Here is a 22843-nt window from a genome sequence, read left to right on the forward strand (position 1 = left end):
AAATTTGTACTTTCAGTCTCCCTGAGGCTCCCTGTTACAGCAACAATGACCATAGAATTCTGAGATTGCCAGGCATGACCCTAAAAACCCAAACATGATGCCCATTTTAGAAATGGAGAAACTGGCTCAGAAAGGAAGAGCCCATAGTTCTGATTGAATTCAAACACAAACGAAAAAGGACAATGGCTTGCCAATCAGTGGTCACCAATGACAGAGGCAAGGGGTAGCTTGAGAGACTCTAGGTCCTGTTTAGTCTTTAGCAGCCCCTGGAATCCCATCCCAAATAAACATGTAATCTATAAACTCACATAAAAAAAGCATGCTTGGGGGGACACCTGGCTGGCTCAGTCAGAGGAGCATACAACTCCTGACCTTGGGGTCATTGGTTAGAGCCTCACATTGAGTATAGAGATTACTTAAAAAACAAATAAATAAACTTTGTTAAAAAACAAATGCATGTGGCTTTTGTTGTAAGCGTGGCTTCAGGACAGCTCCTCGTCCAACCAAATGGCCCCTGGTGGCCAACACTCACTGTTTATGTCAGTTAGCAATAATGCAAGGGAGTGTAGCAGAAAGTGAGAATTTGACACACAGATTTAAAAATAGAGATTTTACAAAATGAGAGGTACCACCTCTTTCCACTAAGGCTTGTGAGTCAACAGTTGAGGGTGTGCAAATGTCATCTCAATTCTGCATGTGTTCCCTGGCACGCTCCCCTCTAGTCTTCCTCTTTACTGGGCAATAGGGATGAGACAAATGTTCCATATCTCAGAGCAGAGAGTTGGGCAGAGTTTTGAGAGAAAGTGACCAATGTATGAGGGGAATGGGCTCCTCATTTTTGTTCAGGTTCAAATCCCAGCCTATATCACTGCAAGTTTTGTGTGGTTGTCCTATGGACTTTAGTTTTTACTCTTCATGAATGGGATATTCTAAGCTTCCCAGGTAGGAAAATTCAACTCCTGAAAGTGGCTGTACTGGCTTTAGTCTCCACTGAATTACCAAGGCAAATTGCGTCATCTCTTTGAACCTCCATTCTCTTAACGGTCACACCTGAGGGTAGACAAGGGCAGTGGGGCTCATACATGGGGTGCATGACAGTCACTGGAGAGTTATGAAAACAGATTGTTGGGCTCCTCCACCCCAGGTCTGGGTGGGGTCCTAGAACATGCCTTTCTAACAAGGTGCTGCCAATGCTGCTGGTCCAGGGTCCACACTTAGAGAATCACTAGACCAGATGATATTGAATATTCCCTGGAACTCTGAAATATTTTGCTGTGTTAATTTGAGTGGGTCAGTTATCTAATCTGGCCTCGTTTTCTCCATCTTTGAAATAGGGATAGAGGCGCCCACTTCCTAGGAATGGTGAGAGGGTTTAAAGGAGGTAATATAAAAGAATGAGACAAACACAGTATCTGGCACCCAGATAGGTGCTAGTCTCCTCTCCCTACCAGCTCTCACTGAAAGCCTTATGTGCCTTTGAGTAAATAGGATCAGACTTGGGTTTTGTGACTCCAGGTGCAGACACCATGTTGCTCTGAAAGTTTGCTAAGCCTCTGGCCTGAAAAATCTGCTTTTAAGACCTGAGACTTTTGAAAAGAAGAAGGTGGGAACCATCACACACACACAAAACACACACACACACACAAAAACAAAACAAAACAAAACAAAAAAACTTCAGTGTTTGGAAAGTAGATACTCCTGGGGATTACACCCCAGATGCCTGTTTTCCTTCTTCCTCATGACCTGTCTCTTTAAGCCTGTTGTTCTGCCCAGGATTTTCTTAAAAGAGATGAGATAGAAAACAGAACCTGGAGCTTGAGGTAGACAGACAAACCCAGCCAGTCTGATCAGTGACAGGACTCAGAGGGCCCAGAAAACAGGAAAGAGTTGGCTGCTGGCAGCCTTTTCTCTCCCCAGCCTCCAGTGTTCACACCAGTACAGATTGCAATGGGGGGCAAAGAAACCAATGTTTATTGAACATCTGCTATGGCCAGGAACTGTACATTCATTTGCTCATTTAATCTCTCCCAAACCAGGGCAAGGCAAGTATTGTAATCCCAGTTGTACAGGTCAGGGAACAGGTTCAGAGAGATCAAACAGCTTATCCAAAGTTACTCAGCAGGTGGTAGAGCAAGGAATCTCAGCCCAGTCTACCTGGATCCAAAGCTATGACTTCTTCATCATGTTCTGCTCCCACCACATCACCTTGGCTTCTTCAGGCTTTGTCATTGGTGAATAAGATAATGTGATTGATTCTACTAATTTGGATGTGGTGGCTGAGATATAAAGTTTGGTGCTTCTCCTGTGAGACATAACCCTGTTCTTCTGTGCTAAATCCTTCTTCTAGTCCAAACTTATGTTTTTAATCTACCCATGCTTTTGGATAGAACCCCTTTAAGGGCAGCACTTCTCAAACTTTATGAATGAATTCTTTCAGAGATCCTATTAAATTCATATCCAGACGCAGTAGGTCTGGGTTGCAGCCTGGGAATCTGCACTTCAAACTAACTCTCAAGTGATGTGAGGGTCTGAGGACCACCCTCTGAGTAGAAGGGCCTGGGCTTGCCAATGCCACAGGTATGAGTTTGCAAATGCTCTTCTGACCCATGTGATTTGAGTCTCAGTTTCCTCATTTTACAAATGGAAACTGAATTGACAACGCAGGCCTTGGGGACTGTTGCTAGGATTAAGAGGACTAATGAATCTGACAGCCATTAATTCCTTCTCTCCTAGTTTTCAGCACCCTGTTTAGCAGTGGATTGATCCTCCACACCTTGACCCCTGCTTATATGACTAGATCGTGCAATGAACCCCAGGCTGGAACATGAGCCCTATGGGTGCTTTTTAAGCAAGACTGTCCCGGCCTGACCTCCTTAGATGCAAGCAGAAATTCTGAAGCCATCCAGTGCATATGGGCCATCTCAGTTACTTCCCTTGAGCCATGTGACTCTCAACATGGGTTGAGTTACCAAATTTTGATAATTTTGCATTTGGAAGAATAACATGTTTGTTCCCCCAGGGAATCACTGGGGGCTTGATGAGCTTCTCTTCCCACTTAGAATGGACTTATTTGGGCTTTGGCAAAAGTGTTCCTGATTCTATACATAGCTTACTAAGAATATGTTGCAGGGAGTAGAACTGCATTGAGCCAACGCCCTCAGCTATGGATGAGATTAAGGCCTTGTCAGATCCCATTTAACGGATTGTGTTTTCCATGCAGAATTAAATCATTGAACTCATCCTCATTTTGGTTTTTGGCAGTCATTTTTCCACTAGGGGCTACTGCCAAGAAGCCAGTTTCTGACTTGATTACTTTCAGGAAATGTGCAATCTGGCTGATGATACGACATGGCGTGGGGTGGCGGCCCCTGCAGCTTCAGACCCCACCCCAGGATGAGTCATGGGTTAAAATTCCCAATTAGCTCATGGGAAGTCTGGTCACACATCTTTCTCTATCACCGTATGTTGGTCACCCACTGGGACTTTTGGGGACACCTACTTCCCTGACTTAATGCTGCCTCCTTGGAGTTGACATTTTTCCCTTCTGGTCTTTGCTAATCCCAATTGTAGAGTCTTCCTCAAGTTTGTGAAGGGGAAAATGAAATAGTGAATTCTGAGGGCTTTTTGTTGTTGTTGTTGTTTTTAAACTCAGAGGAGTTTCTATTGCAAAGTTGGCTTCTCATAAAGGGAAATATTTAGACTTCTTTCGTAAGTAAGTTTTTATGGAGAGATTTTTTTTTTTCACTGTTTGGAAATTGACAAAGCATGGAGCATGCAGACACTATTCCTCTTGCATTCTTCCTGGGCCTTCCATGGTATTTTGGGAAAGAGGAGATCTATCTTTGTGGCAGCCATGTGAAAGCATCTTTCACATCTCCAGCCACAGGGAGTGTACTTGGTCCAAGGTCCCAGCTTCTGTGTAAGAAAATTTGTTTTGGTGATGGCTGAGGCTGTGTTTCCCAAAGGTACTCTCAGCCTGTGACTGAGAGCATCAGAGATGCTAAGACTGGCCATTCCTGGGAGACATGGGACTTCTCTAATGGTGACATTGACTTGAAGAGTCCATGATGGCCTTGCTGAACTTTCTGTGGAGCTATACTGTGGTCTAAGATATTTCCATTCAACGTTCCTTCCTTTTCTCCTTCACTGGGAGTCAGACTTATATCCTGAGTCTCCCAGCCTCCCTGGCTTCTTCCCCATTTTCTTTTATAGATGTTCCCCCTGATATATTTCTTGCAGGTCTTGTCTTGTCTTGGAGCGTCTCAGAAGACCTGGGCTAACATGGTCCCCTGTCTCTCTGTGATCCTCTGCTGGTTTACCACTGCCAGCTCAGTGCTATGGGTACAGATCCAAGGCTACTGGCCTAGAAATCCTGGGTCAGTCTCTATTTGATTTTATATTTTATACTTGATTTTGTGCCTTTGCCATGGGCTCTGATGCTGGGGTACTTCTGATGCTGGAGAACTTCTGCCCTTGGCCACAGAGACCTGAAGTGTGCAAGGAATCCTTGAGGTTCTGTCTTAAATGCAAGAAGGCTCTCCACCCCTAGCCCTCCTCTGGAAGTGCTTTGAGATCCACTGAGGTCTGGTTGTGATTCTAATATGGCTCTGATCAGTTGGTCCAGCCTTCTGCCCTTGGCTACTTTGTCCCCATGTCAGCCTCACTGGTCAACTCTCCAATCACAGTCCCAGCTTATTTCTGAGGTTTGGCCTGAGGAGCTCAGGGGAACATCATGGCCTGGCCAAACCTCACAGAACCCAAGAGACAACTTGGGAAAGCTAAAACCTGGCCCCTCCTAACGTTACTGGCCACTAAGTGTACTTGGATATGGACCCTCTGGTTTATGGGAGGATGTCCTTCCAGAGAGAGAAGAGGACATATAGGCCTCACCTCTGCCTCTTTTCTACACTGGTTTCCCTTTTCCCCACAATTCCCCAAGCAAGAAAAGCTGGACCCTGACTTTCTACTTCTCCTACTTTATATCCTCCTCCTTCTCAGTATCTGGCCATGGGCTAAGGCTTAATTTAATGGTAGATGAGGTCAAGAGACAGATTGGCTTACTGATATGGGACCCTACACTGAGAAATATCTCAAAAGCACCATATGTTTTCCCTTATAAACTTTCTGTGTGATGACTGACTTTACTGCTTTTTTTTTTTTTTCAGTACAATTAAAGAACCTGAATAAAAATAAAGCAAAACTCTCTAAAACCATGCCCAGTGATAATGCAAATAGGATGTCCCTTGATTGGTGATTGGTCCCTCTCCTCTGCAGTGGGGCCTCTTGCTTACCTCATAATAATGTGACTCTGTATTTTACTCTTTAGAAATTTTTGTTCCCACTTGCAGCATTAGGGCAAGGGTTCTGCTAGCAGGGATGGAACAGTTTCCTTCTTATTAGAATATTTCTCATACTGGATGCTGTCTTCCCATTCAAGTGCTCACTCTGCAGTCACATCTTGTACTATTCATTGGAGCCATATGGGGTGAATTGGACCAGTGCATGTTCCACAGCCCTGGACCTCACATCAATTGAGGAATATATGAATGGCACTTGGAGTAACAATGCAGCAGGTGACCTTGGATCATGGTGGACATAAAAGCGAAGTGAAAGGGACAGTTTGTGCCAAGGTCAGAGGCAGGGAGACATGCTGAAGGAACTGCTGGATTTGTGTCTAAGGCATGTGAAAGGGAAGTGGTATTGGAAAGGTAAAGTTGAAACCAAATATGGTAGGTTTACCATGGGAGTAAGTTTCAGTTGTATTCCATTCGCGGAGATCTTTGGAGCTCTTGTAAAATCTTTGGGGAAACAGAAAGAAGGTTGCATTTTCCATTAAGTTACAGAACTAGGAATTATATTTCCATGTCTCAGTCCCCTACACACAGAGATCAAAACAAAAGTTTCTGGCCTTCAGCAGGGGTGGAGTTGTGGAACTAGAGATTAGCATGGGGTCTGAACACCGATAGTGCCTGGAGGAAGTACATAGGCAATTTGGAGAAGAAACCTGTGAAAATATGTTTTCCACGTGGATTGGAACTGAGGCCATTTTTTTTTATTACTTCTAAGTACAGTGGTAGCTAATGGCTATTGACTAGGCAGCCCCATAACTATCACCTAGCTGCTCTGCTCTCCATTTATTGATTACTATTAAGTGCAGCCAGAAGTGAATTTGCTACAATAAATTACCTCCAGACCCTGGGTGTTGGGGAAGGATTGTTATTTGAACAAGAGCTGCAGACATGCTTGCCCTCATTCAGGAGAGGTGTTCATTCTGGCTCTGGTGATGGGGCTCAAATACTTGGAGGCAGGCATAGTGCAGATTGCCCAAGAGCATGATTTGAACACTGTCTGCAAAGTCAAAATCAGGAAGATGTGAATCAAATAACAGTCTTGGGTAATGGGTCCCGAACTTTGATCTGTTCATCATTTTCATTCTTTGAAAATGGTCCAAATGTAGAATTAGAAGAGTATATGAAGGGGGTTTGAATTATATTTATTAAATTATGTTTTCTCTAATGTTTGGCTGATTATTCCATCCTTGAGTGTGACTGGCAATGTCAGGGTTTAGTTTTCATGGTGGTTAAGTTTCTAAGGGTAGCACTGAACAAGGCTGTCATGTCTAGCTCTAAGCTAACCGACAGGTCCCTTCTATTTAAGAAAAGTCGTTGGATTTGTTTTTTTAAAAAAACTATTATGGCAGTTTTTAAACCTCCAGAAAAGTTGCAAGACTAGTAAAATGAACAACTGTCTAGCCTCTGCTTAGAGTCGCATTCGCTTACTTGCTATTGATTATCTATCCCATCTCATCCCATCTTATATCATAATCTATCTTTTTTTTCTGAATTTCTTGGCAAAAGTTGTAGACATCATGATCTTTCAGCTTCAACTTCAGTTTCTTTGGATTGAGACCATTTTCTTACATGGCCACAGAAGAATACTAAAACACAGGAAGCTTAGCATTAATATAATACCATTACTACATAATACTGAATATTCAGTACTACATAAGGCTGAATACTCAGCCCATTCTCTAGTTTCACCAAATGTTCCCATAATGTCTTTTATGGCAATCTTTCCTTCTGGCGCAGGACCCATTCCTGAAGCACACATTACATTGAGTTGTCACATCTCCTTCGTCTCCTTTAATTTGAAGCAGTTTCTCAGCCTTTCTTCGTCTTTCATGACGTTAACATTTTGAACCAAATAGGTCACATGCTTTGTTTTGTGGAATGTTCCTCAGTTAGAAATTGTCGGATCGTTGCCTTGTGGTCTGATTCAGGCTGTTCATGTTGATAATACTATGTAAGTGGTGTTGTGTCCTCAATGTAGCATTCCACTGGAAGATTGCTAATTGTGCCTGTTACTGGTGATGTAATCTTGAGCATTTTCCACTATAAAGGTACCTTTTTCCCCTGTGTAAGTAATACGTTGCCTGTGGGGTAGTAAGTAATAAGTTACCCGTGCAGGTAGCTCTTTGCTAACAAACATTTATGCAGTGGTTTTAGCACCACTTGATGATTTTTGCCTGAATTAATGGTGACTTCTAACTCTGTCATCCCTTCCCATCGATTAAATGACATTTGACTGTTGACAAGACCTTTCCCTTCCCTTCTCTTTCTACATTTTAGTATCAGTACAGGTTCTGAATTCTTCTTTCATCTTAAGCCATGTGTCTTTATCCCACCTGGAATCTAGGGCTTTAATTATGAGAGAAAGTCCACAAAGGCCAAACAGAGGGGTAGTATGAGTTGTTTTGCAGTCTCAAATGCATTACCTCTAGTGGGCAGAAATAAGTTCTACCTGGAATATGAAGATGTATATAGGCAAATCCAGAGCGTAAACCTCTACCCTGCAGATAGGGGCTCTTTGGAGTCTTCTGATCTTGGTGGAAGGCAGTGTCCTTACATGGACCTATTGATGCCACAAGAACTATGGAAAATTACAGAGTGGAGAGAGTCATGTGGAGTGGGCTGGGAAAGGTGTTACTTAGCCAGAGAAAGGAGTTCAAACGTATTATCTAGACTTTAAGTAGGATCTCCAGTTCTTTCCTTGTCATCTCTTTTTACCATAATGCACCACTCTCTGCTTCCTGCTCCTGCTGGCCGGTATCTGATGCCTCTACCAAACACCAGTCCAAAGAGATGCCTGTATCTTATCGGGAAGATATAGTGGGAACACTTGAGGTCTGCTTTTAATCCAGCTTTACTCCTTGCCTGCTGTGTGACCTTGAACATGCAGCTTAAACTGAGGATCAGTTTCTTCATCTGTTTAACGGGATTAGATATTCTTTTCCTCATGGGATACCTGTAGGGAGTCAAGGAAGATTATGCATGTTAAGCAACGAGCACAGTTTCTGGCATCAGCAGGTACTTGCTAATTAGTACATAATATGATTCAGCCTCCTGTTTAATGCTCTTGGAAGGTGTATACTCTGCTCTAGGCCCTGTGTTGTGTGAAGCAATGGACCTTATTTGACCTTAACAGCTATGTTCACATCTCCCTTAGCACTGAGTTGCTGTTCTGACATCTAGGAACTTTGAGGTACCCTATGCCTCTCTTTCATTTCTAGAAGTGTGCTTAATAATAGCTAACCTAGCTCACAGTTGGAGAAACTAAGGCATGAAACAGTTAACTAATCCAAGCTCATACTACCAGTTGGTAAGTCTGGGATTCAAAGCCAGACAGTTTGGCTTCAGCATCTACATTTTGTATTATTTTATTATTTATTTATTTGAGAGGGAAAGTGAGACAGAGAGAGAGAGAGAGAGAGAGCACCCCACAAGTGGGGTGGGAAGGGGGAGGAGCAGAGGGAGAGAGAGCCTGATGACGCAGTGTGGGACTTGATCCCAGGACCCTGGGTTTGTGATCTGAGCCAAAGGTAGATGTTTAACCAACTGAGCTACCCAGGTACTCCCAGAACCCACATTTTAGTCACTAGGCCACACTGCTTTCTCAGTCTAGCATTGAGGAATGGGTCTGTGTCTTCTGGTTTTGTGGCTAGTGTGAACCTACTTTCCAGTTCGGTTCCCCATGCATGCCTGCCTCCCTGTTACTCTGATCCAATGCTAGGTGCCAACATTAGCCTGCTTACATCATTTCCTGCCATTTCCTAGTACCTAGTGTGGATTTTCACTACACTACCAACTGGCCTGCTGCCTTGGGCTTCATTCTCTGCCTGCCCCTTCCTCCTATAGTACTTTATTCAGCCTGTGAATCCAGCTTTAGCTGCTCATATTGGAGACCTAGAAAACCCTTCCTAAAACTTCCTGCTCTCCTGGTCATGAGCCTATACACTTGCTATCATAGGCCTCTACTACAGGCTATCACCAACATCTCCCTGCAGTCTCACCAAAGCCCTTTCTCTCTCTAGGGACCGTGAACTATGGTGGTGTGCTCTGTGCAGTATGGGGACCTGGTGGAGGAAGGTGGTGTAGACCTGGGATTTGGAATCAGACAAAACTGAATTTCTGTCCCAATTGTGTCACTTACCCCCTCAGGAAAGTTACTCTGCTTCTCTTGCCCTTAGTTTTCTTTTCTACAAAATGGAAATAGTAATAATGGAAGGGTGGAATGAGAAAGTATATGTAAAAACATCTAGTACAAAAACTGACATCTGAATATGGTTAGAATCCGGGGAATTGTATTGTGTCAATGTCAACTTCCTGGTTTTGATAAAGTACTGTAGTTATGTATGATGATGTCATTGGTAGAAGCTGGATGATGGGTACATAGGAATTCTCTGTACTATTTTTGCAATTTATTGTGGATCTGTAATAATTTTGTTTTAAAACAGGTTAAATAAACTTAATATAGTCCTTAATATCTATTAGTTATATTTTTAAAGATTACAAAATATCACCAGGAATTCTGTTATTTGGTTTAAGCTGAACTGATTGAGGTGTGTGTGTATGTTGTCTTTGTGTGTATATGGGAGAGAAAAGGTAGGGAGGGAGTAGGAAGGAGGGGAGGAGAGGGAAGGAGGAAAGGGAGGGAAAAAGAGGGAGAGGAGGGAAGAAGAGGAAGGGGAGGAGGAGAGGTGGGGTGTCTACCCAAGAGAAAGTAGAGCAAATGAATTCTAAAATTCTATCCCTTTTTCTAACTTATTGAACAAAATCAGTGCATCACCAGCAACCACAAGTGGATTCCCTCCATGCTGTAATTTCATCTTCTCCCAGTTGAAAACCTTGCCTTTTACCATACCCAGTGGTCTCTATTCTCTTCAGATTTATTATCTACCTTCTATTTCAGTGGTTCTTAATCCAGGCTGCACAAGATAGTCACAAGTGATTAAACCAGCCTCCCTGGGGTGGGGCCCAGGCAGCTGTAGGTTTTAAAAGCTTCTCTGGTTAAGCTGAGTTCAGCAAGCCTGAGAACCACTGCTCTGCCTGCTTTGGTCTTCCCTTCCTCCCCTACATTCTCCCCCATCCATGTTGCCTTGGTGTATTAAAACATTCCACAGGGCACCATTCTTCCAATGGCCATTAAGGCCTTTCCTGACCATAGTCACCAGATACAGACTTTGCTCTCTTCCTACAGTGTGTATCTGGAACAGGCGTCTAGCGTTTTGGAATGATCACAGAATGAGCTCTCCCACCCTCCGAGATGCCATATGTCCATGCCATTTTCGATAACTGAAGTGTCACCAAATGTTCCTTGTGTTGTCTTTCTCCAAAAGCCAATTCAACAGAATGCAGGCGAGTTGCATGTTTTCTTTTGGGAATGTGATATGTGGAAGTTTTCAGAAGCCTGCTAGGCACGGACTATTTTTACTCACTATTTCGGTGGCTGACATGTTTTCACCACCTTCAGGATAAACTGACTTTGAGACATTGCTTCACTTTCTTAGTCACCAGGCCCTCCTTTCTTCATCTTTCCAAAAGGAAATTTTGTCATAAAAATAATATACTTACCTTGTAGAACATTTGATAAATGGTAAAAGAAAAAAAAATCCTGACTCTAATCCATGCTATCATTTTGGCATCCTTCCTGAAGTCTTTCTATCTATGCCTTATACTTATAGTTGTAATTATGATGTGGATATAATTTTGTATCCTGTTTTTTTTTTCACTGAACATTTTATCTTAAGCATTTTTCTATGTTGCCACATAATATGTATATGTGAGTGTGTGTTGGGCAGTTGGGTTGTTACCAGTTTTTCATTCTTGGAAAGAAAGCTATGATAAAAATCTTTGTGCATCTAGATATTGCCATATATTAAGCTGAATCCTAAGGGTAGATATCTAGAAGTGGAAACACCGACTCAAAGGGCAAATTGGTTCACAAAACCACATCGCCAAAGAGCCCTGAGTAGCCTCTTCTGATGGGGCTTCTTCCAGCCATTCCCGTCAACACTGAACCCCTTAGATTGAGTGTGACAGTGCTCATTTTTCACAGCTTGGAATTGAGTATTATTATTATTCTCAAGGTAGCCTGCCCTTTCATTAAAGCCGTATGGTGCCTACGCTGACAGTTTCTGTATCTTTTGCTAACATACTCTTCATGGGAGTAATATAGTCACTCTTTGTTCCGCTCCTAGTAGATATCAATATTATGCCTCCTGTATGTATTAGCAAAGTAACGTTCAGAAAAAGTAAATGATTTGCCTGTGGGCACGCATCTGAGAAAGAGCAGGGCCGAGACCCCAGAGCCTTTGCACTTCCCACTTGACTTGACTCCCTAGCGGGAAGCTGGAGCACAAACAATGGACTCATATATTGTTCTTAGGGTAAGGAGTTGGGGGCAAAGGAGAAAAGATGACATGTACCTAGGAAAGACCTCATGAAAGTTCTTGCCTTCAGGGAACTTAGAGTTTAGTGGGGGAAATATAAAGGTAAATCACTATACTTTTACAAACAGCTTTATTAAGCTATAATTGGGATAGAAAAAAAACTGTACATATTTAAGTAACCAAATAGATGAATTTGACATTTGTATACACCTGTGCAACCAAGTGAGTTTGAATGGTTCTGCCTGCCCTTTTGGATGACCATCAGTAAGGTGTGAGATTTTTGTTATTATGGTAGGGATCTTTCTGTATTTTAGCCTTTATTTATCCTTGGGAAATCCCACTGACTTTAGAACAAAGGTGGTCAATTTCACAGGCAAGGCAGGAGGGGAGCCTGGGAGTTTTGGAGAGTTTGGGAGTTGTCTTTGCCAGCCCCTGGCTTGCTCCAAGGACATTTCCTATTTCAGGCTCTTTATCACTGAGGACTTAATGTGGCTGACTCTTAGAATAGTGTGAACAACATCTCCCAGAGCTGGGTGGCGATTATACAAGCGTGTAAGGTGACCCCACATTGATGTGGCCCAGTGTGAAGTGTGTCTACTGGAAGTCAGCCAGGGCACTTTGGGAATATGAGCAGCTTTGCTGTGGCAGTTGAGTTGTATCTGTTGCCTGGACTCGGTTCTACAAAGCTGTGTGGCCTTGGGCATTGAGCTAGACTGTTGCTGAGCAGTTGCCACATCCTTCCAAGGGGTGATGATAGTTCTTGACCCACCCAGTAGCTTAGATCAACAACTCAGAGAAAAGGATTATCTCCTTGATTATGAGTGGAAGCTCATTTTCTAGACAGAAAGTAAGAGAAGCTTTTCCTTTACTTGGGCTTCCATTATCCATGCTGGGGAGTGGGTAGGGGAGACATGAGCTGTATTTGCCTGTTTATTTGTTTAAAGGAAGTTTTAAATATATATATATATATATTTATATTTATATTTATATTTATAATATATATATTTATAATATATATATATTTAAAAGTGATGCATATTCGTAGAAAAGGGAAAGGGGAAAATATCACCCATAGTTCTTCTTTTCATATTTGTTAAAATTTGATTCATTTCCTCTACGGATGTGTTTAATTTCTCTTTAATCACACAGTTTCATATTCTAAAATTTAAAGGTATAAACCCACCCAACATTTCCCCACATCTAAACTTTCATAAACATCAAAGAACTTTCTCATTTAGTGGATATACCATAGTTTAGCCAACCATTTGTTGATCCTTGGATACTGAAGTTTTCCCACTGTTTTTGCAAATATAATATAAGCAAGTCAGTGACAGACGTCTTTTCATAAATAGATTTTAATAGCTCTAGGGTAATTTACTTGGTTAGATCCTTGTATCCTAGGCAGAATTTGTGGAGTTCCCCAGATGAGCACTGTGTTTGTGATCAGAGGTGCTCTGGTTAATAGTATTGTTCTTCTTTGGATACCGTTCCAACCTTCCTTCACTCAGCATTGTATTATCAAACAGGTATTAACTGTAATCTCTTTGGTCTTAGAATGTTTTGCCTTGACCCTTTATTTAATTGATGCATAGAATTTATGTAATGTTGATATTCATGTTGTATATTGATAGAGGACACTGCAGGAAATCCTTTCTCAGCTGTACTCAGCATATTTTGTGTGCTCTGAAGTATTTAATTCAATTCCACATACATTTGTTGATCACTGAAGAGCAGCTGTGAGTCAGTTGAAGGAACTTTAACTGGGATTCAGAAAATCTAGGTTTGAAATCTGGCCCTGCCCTTTACTAGCGACCTTACACGCAGCAACTGAGCTTTCTGAAACTTGTATTTTTGTTTCCCACCTGAAAAGTAGAAATGATATCTTTCTCAGTGGGTATTGTGAAGATGAATAGATGATGAGCTTAGTAAACTGTTTAGCATTATGTAAATGAAAGGTACAATTATTATCACATATATAGACTGTTCTGTTGGATACTTATGGTGAGACTAAGATGAGCAATTCATTCATTCATTCATTCATTCATTCAAAACACTTTTTGAGTAACTACTACGCACAAGGCAATGACCTGGGTACTGAGCATACAGTGGTGAATAAGGTCCTGTAAGCCCTTGAGAAGTTTTAAATCTAGTAGTGGAGACAGCTGGGTTGTCCTGTATGATAGCCATTTACTACATGTGGCTAGTGCCACCAAGCAACAGCTTTTTAAATTTTATTTACTTTTAATCATTTAAATATAAGCTTTAAAACTGAGATCACTTCAGTTATGGAAAACTATTCTATTGAGTTATATCTAGAACAGCTTGCGTATGTGAATCTACATTTTCAACTGTACATTTAATAAAATCTAAATGCTAACAAGTATTTCCAATGAGTCGTTAGCTTCCATATTGAGATATGCTACAAGAGTAAATTATGCCTGATTTCTAGACTTAATATATATACAAAAGATAAAATATTAATAATTTCAATATTGCTTATATGTTATAATATTTTAAATACTTTAGGTTAAGACATATTATTAATTTACCTACTTTTACCTTAAATGTGGCTATTGGAAAATTAGATAAGTAGCTTGTGGCATATTTCTACTGGCAGCGCTGAAGTGGGTAAAGAGATACATGATCACGGTATGAAATCTAGTGCAGACGGCACAGAGGGGCCATTGCTATGGGAATTCTGGGGTTGGGACATGATGAATCATTCCACTGGCAGGGGGGTCAGCAGGGCTTCTTGGAACAGAATTTGTAATTTGACTGAGAATTGAAGACAAGATATATAGCTTTACGGTTAGTTTTTGTGAGGGTATAGCAAGTTCCAGTGAAAGGAAGTAGCTTTCGCAAAGGAATAGTGGTCAGAGAGTTTGGAGCCTGGTATTAGGAAGTATAATGGCTTATCTTTTTTTTTTTTTTTTTCTTCCTTTTAACTGCCGTTAGCTTTAGCTCTGCCTTATTTGAAGTCTGGTAGGTTCAAAGACTTTCCATGCCCAGGCTAGGCCCAGATATCCTGCAGTATCATCCTAATCCCCCAGAGGGCGATAGAAAACACAAGTGGGAATTTCCGTTGCTGCAAACCCTAGAGGTGGGGGTAGGGGAAGATTTTAAGATCCTAAAATGCAAAAGACAGTCCAATACAAGGAAGCATTGTTTTGCCCCAGATGCCAATGGCAACCCCATGAGAACCTCCTGATATAACCAACTGAACTGTTTTGGGAGCTTTTTCTACTTCCCCTAAACTACCTACACATTTTCATTTCTCCCTATTTAAATCTTCTCCTCGGGAAAATCTGAATAACTAAAAACCTAAAAGCCAAATGATAATCCAGTTCTCAGATTGGGGATACAGTTTATATTTATTAATTTTTACTGAAAATAGTGAGTACCAAAATGAAGTAGAAAAATCATGGTCCTAGGTGCCAAGAAACCTGCAGTTTCAACCTTTCCTCTGCCACTAATCTGTTTCAGAATTATTGTGAAAACAAAGTAAATGGAGATAAATGAATGTGTAGAGTGATATAGTGCTATTAAACCTTAAGGCACTATTTTGAACAGTTAATAAATATTTTTATAATAATTAACAATTGTGATTATGGCTATAATTAATGCCCACACAACCATTCATAACCACCTAAAATCACCAACATTTATTATGTTATTATTTATTATATATATTTAAAGATTTTTTCTTATTTATTCATGAGAGACACAGAGAGAAAGAGAGAGAGGCAGAAACATAGGCAGGGGGAGGGAGAAGCAGGCTCCCTGTGGGGAGCCTGATGTGGCACTCAGTTCCAGGACCCTGGGATCATGATCTGAGCCAAAAGGAGATGCTCAACCACTGAGCCATCCAGGCATCCCTATTATATTTTAAATTACAATCAAGAAGCAGTTATGAAAAAAAACCCACTCCTTCAAACCTGTAAGAACTTTGCTTAGACAGGAGTCCCCACATCTGCCCCAGTCATCTTCTGTGTTAAGTGTGTATGTACTAGCTGGCGGGCAAGTGAAAGAGTTAGGGTGGGGAGGGGGTGAAAATGCATGGTTTGGGAGCTGTCAGGCAAATCTGAAGCATTGCTTTGGTGTTCTCCATTCAGTGAGTAGTGACATCCTGCGCAGTACCCCTGTAATTAGTTTCTCCTTTGCCATTCTCTCCAGCTATTAGTTTGGCTCAAGTCCTTGGCACCTCTCACCTTTCTATCATAATAGCCTCCCAACCGGCCTGTCTGCCTTTAGAATCTCCTCATCTAATCCATCCTACATTTAAAAACCTTCAGTGGCTCCTCATTGCCTTCAACATCTGTGCTCAACTGAGGCACTGGGAGACATTGTTGAATCAAAGTAATTTGTTAGTACTAATAATTAGAGAGCAGAAGTCTGTGAATAATTTATTCTCTTTTCGTTTTACTCTTTAAAAACCAATTAGAGCAAGGTTCACTGTATCATTGCTGTCTAGCGTGAGAGAATAAGGGTGGAATTAGAGCTAATGCATGGAAAAAAATCACAAATAACCCCCGGATATGCCTGCAGATGGTGTCATTCATCATTTATGTTGTGGGAGAAAAAGTAGCCTGAAGAATAAAATCCACATTCCTTTGCATATCCAAAATAGGATCCACGATATGGTCCTGATTTTGTTTTGATTTTTCCCTCCCAACACCTCATCATTCCTGTCTTCCCACCCTCTATGCTATGCTCTAGCCACATCAGTTGTACGACATTTGTTTCCTACCCAGCGTATGTTCTTTCTTCTGGTGGGAGCAGCATCCTGGCTCCGTTTGGGGAAACTCTGTCTACTTTGAGCCCACACAGCTTGGCTGGGGCTGCTTCACCTTCAACCTTCTGGATTGGGTCTTATATCCCAGGCCTGGCTGGTGAAAATACAGGATTAGAGATGGGAGGATGCCTCTAGCTGTGTCAATCAGAACCAACCTGTGGTTTTGCAGGAACTATTGTGAAACTGGTGCTGAGCTGGTAGGAGGTGTCTGGTCTTCCCAGGGGTGATGTAGCCCCCATAGGGTAAAGCCTACCTCAGTATGAAGCTGACGCGGAACAGAGGAGCACCGAGAGATAGGTGGACACAAATTTTTAGTAGCATCGTTTGAGCCCCAGGGTACATTTGAAGCTAGATAAAGCTTGGTTTTAAGGGCTAGTACTGTGTCTGTCTCTTCCTCTCTCTCTCTTTTTTGAAGATTTTATTTATTTTTGTATTTATTTATTTATAGAGGGAACATGAGTGAGGGGGAGGGGCAGAGGGAGAGGAAGAGAGAGAATCTCAGGCAGACGACATGCTGAGCATGGAGCCTGATGCGGGGCTTGATCTCACAACTCTGAGATCATGACCTGAGCTGAAATCCAGAGTTGAACTCTTAATTATCTGGCCAGGTACCCCTCAACCCAGTAGTATTCTATGTATCTGTCCAGGGCCAGGTCAGATATCCTCACTTCCTTTCCATCCTACCTGGGCAGGATGAGTCTTCTCCTTGTGTTCCTATAGTTCAAGGTCACACATGTCATTGCACTACATCTTTGGTTAGCTACATGTGTGTTGGAATTTCTGACTCCTTACTGTGGGATACTTATTTTCAAATACTTTATTATTTAAATTTATATTCCTAACAGTTTTTTTCACAGCTTTTGTGAATATTTCAACAAATATTTGTTGATCCGAATTTAGTATAAAAAGAGAAAAACTGAAAAGGAAGAAATAAAGAGAGAAAAGAAAAAAAGCGCATTTTACCGTTTGCAATGTGAGCCTTGGGCTTGAGCTGTGGGTAAAGGAAGATGGGAACAAGTTGTTGAATAACAAGTTAAACCTATTTAATCTCTTTTTCTGGGAACTGTTTGTACTTGACAGCTGCAAAATATATGGTAGCCTGTGGATGGGAGGGTTTTAGCATAGCACATGGGGGTGGCAAGAAGAGAATGAAGTGATGATTCTTTCTAAGTTACATAAAGTCATGGCCAGTGATACTATGTCCTGCACAGCTGCAAAGTCCTACCAGCTGATGGGATGGTAGCTTCTGGAAGGTCTCTAAAGACTCTTCCCTTCTGACTGTCCCCTAGTTCAGGATGTCCCCACTGGACTACTCCTATAGTCTTCTCACACATAGTTCATTCCGTATGTCAGGTTAAAATGACCCTGTAGATCCACTGGCGTGCCTGGGTGGCTCAGTTGGTTAAGAGTCTGCCCTCAGCTCAGGTCATGATCCCAGGGTCCCAGGACTCAGCCCTGCATCAGGCTCCCTGCTCAGCAGCTTCTCCCTCTCCCTCTGCTGCTCCTCACTGCTTATGCTCTCTCTCACTCTCTATCAAATAAATAAATAAACTCTTTAAAAAAAAGCCTTAAGTACCTAAGATAGCTGTTTAAAATGTCACTTAGGATTTGCTATAGTATGGCCTGGACTTTTCTTTCACAGACTCATTTCCCAGCAATTCCTTCCTTCCCTGTAGTATTCCAGATAAAGTGATGCGTATGCCAGTCTGCTCTTGACCATGCCTTGCTGTTTTCTGTTTTGATAGCTCTCTTAGGGACATCTCTTCACCTGGAATATTCAGTTCCCAGCTCTACAACCACCCCCATCCTTTGGAGCAACAGAGTAATAGCAGCTTTTCCCCTTTCCACATTCCGAGCTGCTCTAAAATGTTTTGGTCAGTAGAGTCATTTATATATATTCTGTATTAGGATAGTCTGGCTGCTATGTAACCTACAAACCTCAAATTTCAGCAGCTTGACCCAATGAAACTCTATTTCTCATTTGGCCACCATCCTTTGCAGTTTGAGCATCTTTTGTCTGGCTACTTCCAATCAGAGACTCAGGAATCTGGGCATCTTCAGAAGTAGCTTTGCCATTTCAGAGGCCTTAGCTTCCAACTGCCTGTTTGTAGAGAGCAAGAGAGAAAGAGACACGATGGTAGATAATATGAAATATTTTAGAGGCTAGAGTGGGAAGTGGTGTGTGTTATTTCTACCTACGTGCCACTGACCAGAAGTGTGTCATATGGCACCAGTCTAAAAGCAAGGATGTCTGGGAAATGCAGTTTTTTTCTGTGGACCCTGGAAGAGAAGATGCGATTGGTGAGCCTCTGGCCAGTCACTGCTGCCTCTTTACTGGAGAACTTTGTCTCATCATTTCCACACCCTGTGGCAGTTCTGAATACAGTACCCTGAACATATCAGACATCAGTGAGATTGACATCCCGAGGACCTGTGTGTGGGCAGCACTGTATATACTGCTTTTTGCTCTTTTAATTTTGCTTCCTTGCTCCTGAGTTTTGTCCTTAGGGACAAAACCTGGAGTGCCTTACCCTTTTTGACCTTTCCCTCTATTTCTATCCCTCTTCCACCTCCTCCTTTTGTTAAAAAAAAATTGAAGTACAGTTGACATTTTTTTTTCCTTCTAGATCTTTCTATATTTCTCCTGCTTATGATCTAAAATTTTCCTATTTTCTTAGGGCACCTGGGTGGCTCAGTCAGTTAAGTGTCTGCCTTTGGCTCAGATTATAATCCTAAAATCCTGGGATGGAGCCCTGAGTCCCGTTGGAGCTCCCTGATCAGCAGGGAGCCCGATTCTCCCTTTGTCCATCCCCCTGCTTATGTTCTCTCTCTCTCAAATAAATAAAATCTTAAAATTTTGTTTTTCCTATTTGCTTTCTCTTAACTTATTTTTCATTCTCACTGAAAACCCAATTGTAAAAGGCCTAAATGTACAGAGTCAAGGATGGACATGTGTATGTTCTGGGGTGAGGGGTAAAGAAGGAAGCTATTCTATTTCCTTTTATTATTTTTTTGGCAAGGGGAGGGGATTGGAGAGGTGTTATATAAACTTTTTATTTGGGAATAATTTTGAATTTACAGAAGAGTTACAAATATGATACTGAGTGTCTCCATATACCGCTTGACTTGGTTTCCCCTAATCTTACATTTCTGTGGTACTTTTGTCAAAACTAAGAAACTAGCATAGGTACATTTCTTTTAACTGAACTCCAAACTTCATTTGGATTTTGCCAGTTTTTCTCCCAACGTCTTTTTTTTTTTTTTTTTTTTTCTGGCTCAGAATCCCATCTAGGGTACTGCATTGCATTTGGTTTTCATGTCTTCTTAAGTCTTTTCTGGTCTGTAGCAATTTTTGTCTTTCTTTGATTTGGATGACTTTGACAGTTTTGAAGAATATTGGTCAGGTATTGTGTAGAATGTCCCTCAATTTGGGTTTGTTTGATGTTTTTTTAATGATTAAGTTGGAAGTTGGGGTTGTAGGTTATGGGCAGGAAAACCATAGAGGTGAAGTTCTCTCTTCATCGCATAATATCTGGGGATACAGGATATCATTCATTATGATAAACCCAACCACTTGTTTAAGGTAGTACTTGCCAGATTTTTTTTCACTGTAAAGTTACTATTTTCTCCTTTCCATACTGTTATTCATTGGATACAGGTCACTAAGTCCATCCCATACTCAAGGGGGATGGGATTAAGCTCCACTTCCAGAAAGGAAGAGTATCTACTTAATATTATTTGGAGCATCCTATTCTTATGCTTTCTCACTTAAATGCTTTCAAAGTCCCTAAATAGATTTGAATCTCAATGGCGGACGTAAATCAGGGTCTCAAAAGCTATCTCCCTGACAACTAAATGAAGAGCCTTGCAAATTTTTATTCCACGGGTAAGAGAAAGGGTCCATCCCAAGGAATCAAAACAAAGCAAGCAAATGAACCTATTAGCATATAATCATTCTGTGAAGTAGCACACCTTGGAGTTGGCTAATAACTGCATAATGCTGCCTGACTCACTCACGGCCTTCATTATTCATGAATGCATATCCTTACTCTTGGGTAAAGTGGTGAGGCATCTAGGCTTTTCAAAATTACTCCCAACCTTTATGGCAGGCCAAGGTGTTGAGGTGCTCTGTTAGTTGGCTAGGGAGTTGGGCAAGAAGGTGCATTTTGCTGCTGTAACAGCCACAGTCATGCCCCACCTGGGCAGCTAACAGCATCAAGCATGTTAGAGATGAACCTGTATAATATCTGATGGAGGTGGAGTTTCTGGCTTCAAAGCCTGCTTTCTCAGCTGTCAGGAAAAGTATGAAGGGAATACTTTTGAAATAAAAATTGAAATGAATCACAGCTCTAATTGTTTTCCATTTATAATCATAGTTGGGTGAGATCATTTAGGCAGATCACTTTATTCTACATGTGAGGATCTACAGATGATGTGAAAAAGTAATGCAACTTAGTTAATAGAGTGAGGCCATTTTAAGACTTATCTGCTAATGCACGACCTTGGAGGGACATGCAGTTCTGAGAGACAGGGGCTGGAAGGGAATTATGGGGGTTTTGGTATTAGGCAACCCTGAGTTTCAGTCCCCATGCCACTTCATTAGTCAGGTGACCTTTGCAACTTCATCTCTCTTGAGCCTCAGATTTCTCAGCTGCAAAATGGAATTAATGAAATTTTCTTTGGATGATTGTTACAAGGATTAAATGAGATAATGTCTATTAGATACCTACCTGGTACTTAACAAATGGAGGTTGTGTCAGAATGCTTTTGGTGTAAGTAACAGAAAATCCAACCCAAAGTGACCAAAGAATTAAAAAAATATGTTATTTTACGTAATATAAAAATAGAAGAGCCAAAGTAGGATTGCTGCAGGATTTGTTCATTCACATGCTCAATATTGTCATCACAAGCCCAGATTCTTTCCATCTCTCTGCTCTGTCATCCTCAGCAGGATGTGTTAATCCTCAGAGCAGCTCCCATCACAGTCATAATGTGGCAGCTGAAGTTCCAGGCATCACATTAATAGATGGCAAACCTCAGAGGAACATGATGAGCCTCTTCCAGTGTCTTAAGGGCGAGAAACCATTTTCAAAAGCAACCCCATACCCACCCTTCATATCCCAGTCGACTAATCTTCGTATCAACGGAGTTGATTAGAATTATATCACAGATTTGTGTCTAAATTGTGGGCTGCCCTAATCCACTTCTGGGCCAGTATAATTGGCTTAGACCAGTTAGGTCTGCCCCTCCTGAAGCAAAAGCTGGTTCTAACGCAATATAACCACATTTTTACCTGAAAAAACAAATCTAGATTCTGTTGAGAAGGAGGAACATATGAATATGTCAAAACTTTAGCAGATTCAGCAAACAAGGTTACTGAGATATTTTATTTTTTTTAATTTTTATTTATTTATGATAGTCACACACACAGAGAGAGAGAGAGAGAGAGAGAGAAGCAGAGACATAGGCAGAGGGAGAAGCAAGCTCCATGCACCGGGAGCCCGATGTGGGACTCGATCCCAGTCTCCAGGATCACGCCCTGGGCCAAAGGCAGGCGCTAAACCGCTGCGCCATCCAGGGTTCCCAAGGTTACTGAGATAATTCATGAGGCTGGTAATTGCTATTATTGATAAAGATGTAGATAGCTATTTATTTATTTATTTATTTAGTTAGTTAGTTAGTTATTTTTCTTCTTCCCTTTAAATTGACCATTTGGTTCCTTCTTTAGTGCTGTAGAATATCAGACTTGACAGGAATCTCTCTGATGCATATCTAAAGAATGGTTATTCCCTCATCTTGAAGTCTTGAGTCTCTCCCTGAAGCAGGCTGAATGGCTTCTGGAGCACCAACCACAGAGCTGTATCTTAAAGTGATTGTTTACATCAAAATTAATTGAAATTAAGTAAAATTACAGGGATGCCTGGGTGGATCAGTGGTTGAGCTTGCCTTTGGCTCAGGGCGTGATCCTGGAGACCGGGGATTGAGTCCCACATCAGGCTCCCTGCATGGAGCCTGCTTCTCCCTCTGCCTATGTCTCTGCCTCTCTGTCTGTGTCTCTCATAAATAAATAAGTAAAACCTTTTTAAAAAAAAGAAATTAAGTAAAATTACAAATTTACCTCCTTATTTGCACTAGGCACATTTCAAATGTTTAATAGCCACATGTAGCTAGTAGATATTATATTGGACAGCATAAATTATATGACATTGCCATCACTGTAGAAAGCCTTACGGTTCTTCAGATTTTTCCACTTTTAAAATTCTGAAGGAGTAAGAGACTCAGGACTACTGATGTCAATGTATGGATTTAGTAATTTGATGGTA

At 41.4% G+C, this 22843-nt stretch overlaps 1 protein-coding gene across 4 annotated transcripts in view; it reads left to right on the forward strand.

Annotated features, from left to right (window-relative positions):
• The window catches only part of PDE1C (phosphodiesterase 1C), a 482957-nt gene that overhangs the window by 117528 nt on the left and 342586 nt on the right, over positions 1-22843 (forward strand). The window lies entirely within an intron of this gene.

The sequence above is a fragment of the Canis aureus genome, chromosome 18 (assembly GCF_053574225.1).
Source record: "Canis aureus isolate CA01 chromosome 18, VMU_Caureus_v.1.0, whole genome shotgun sequence".
In the NCBI taxonomy this organism is placed as follows: domain Eukaryota; kingdom Metazoa; phylum Chordata; class Mammalia; order Carnivora; family Canidae; genus Canis; species Canis aureus.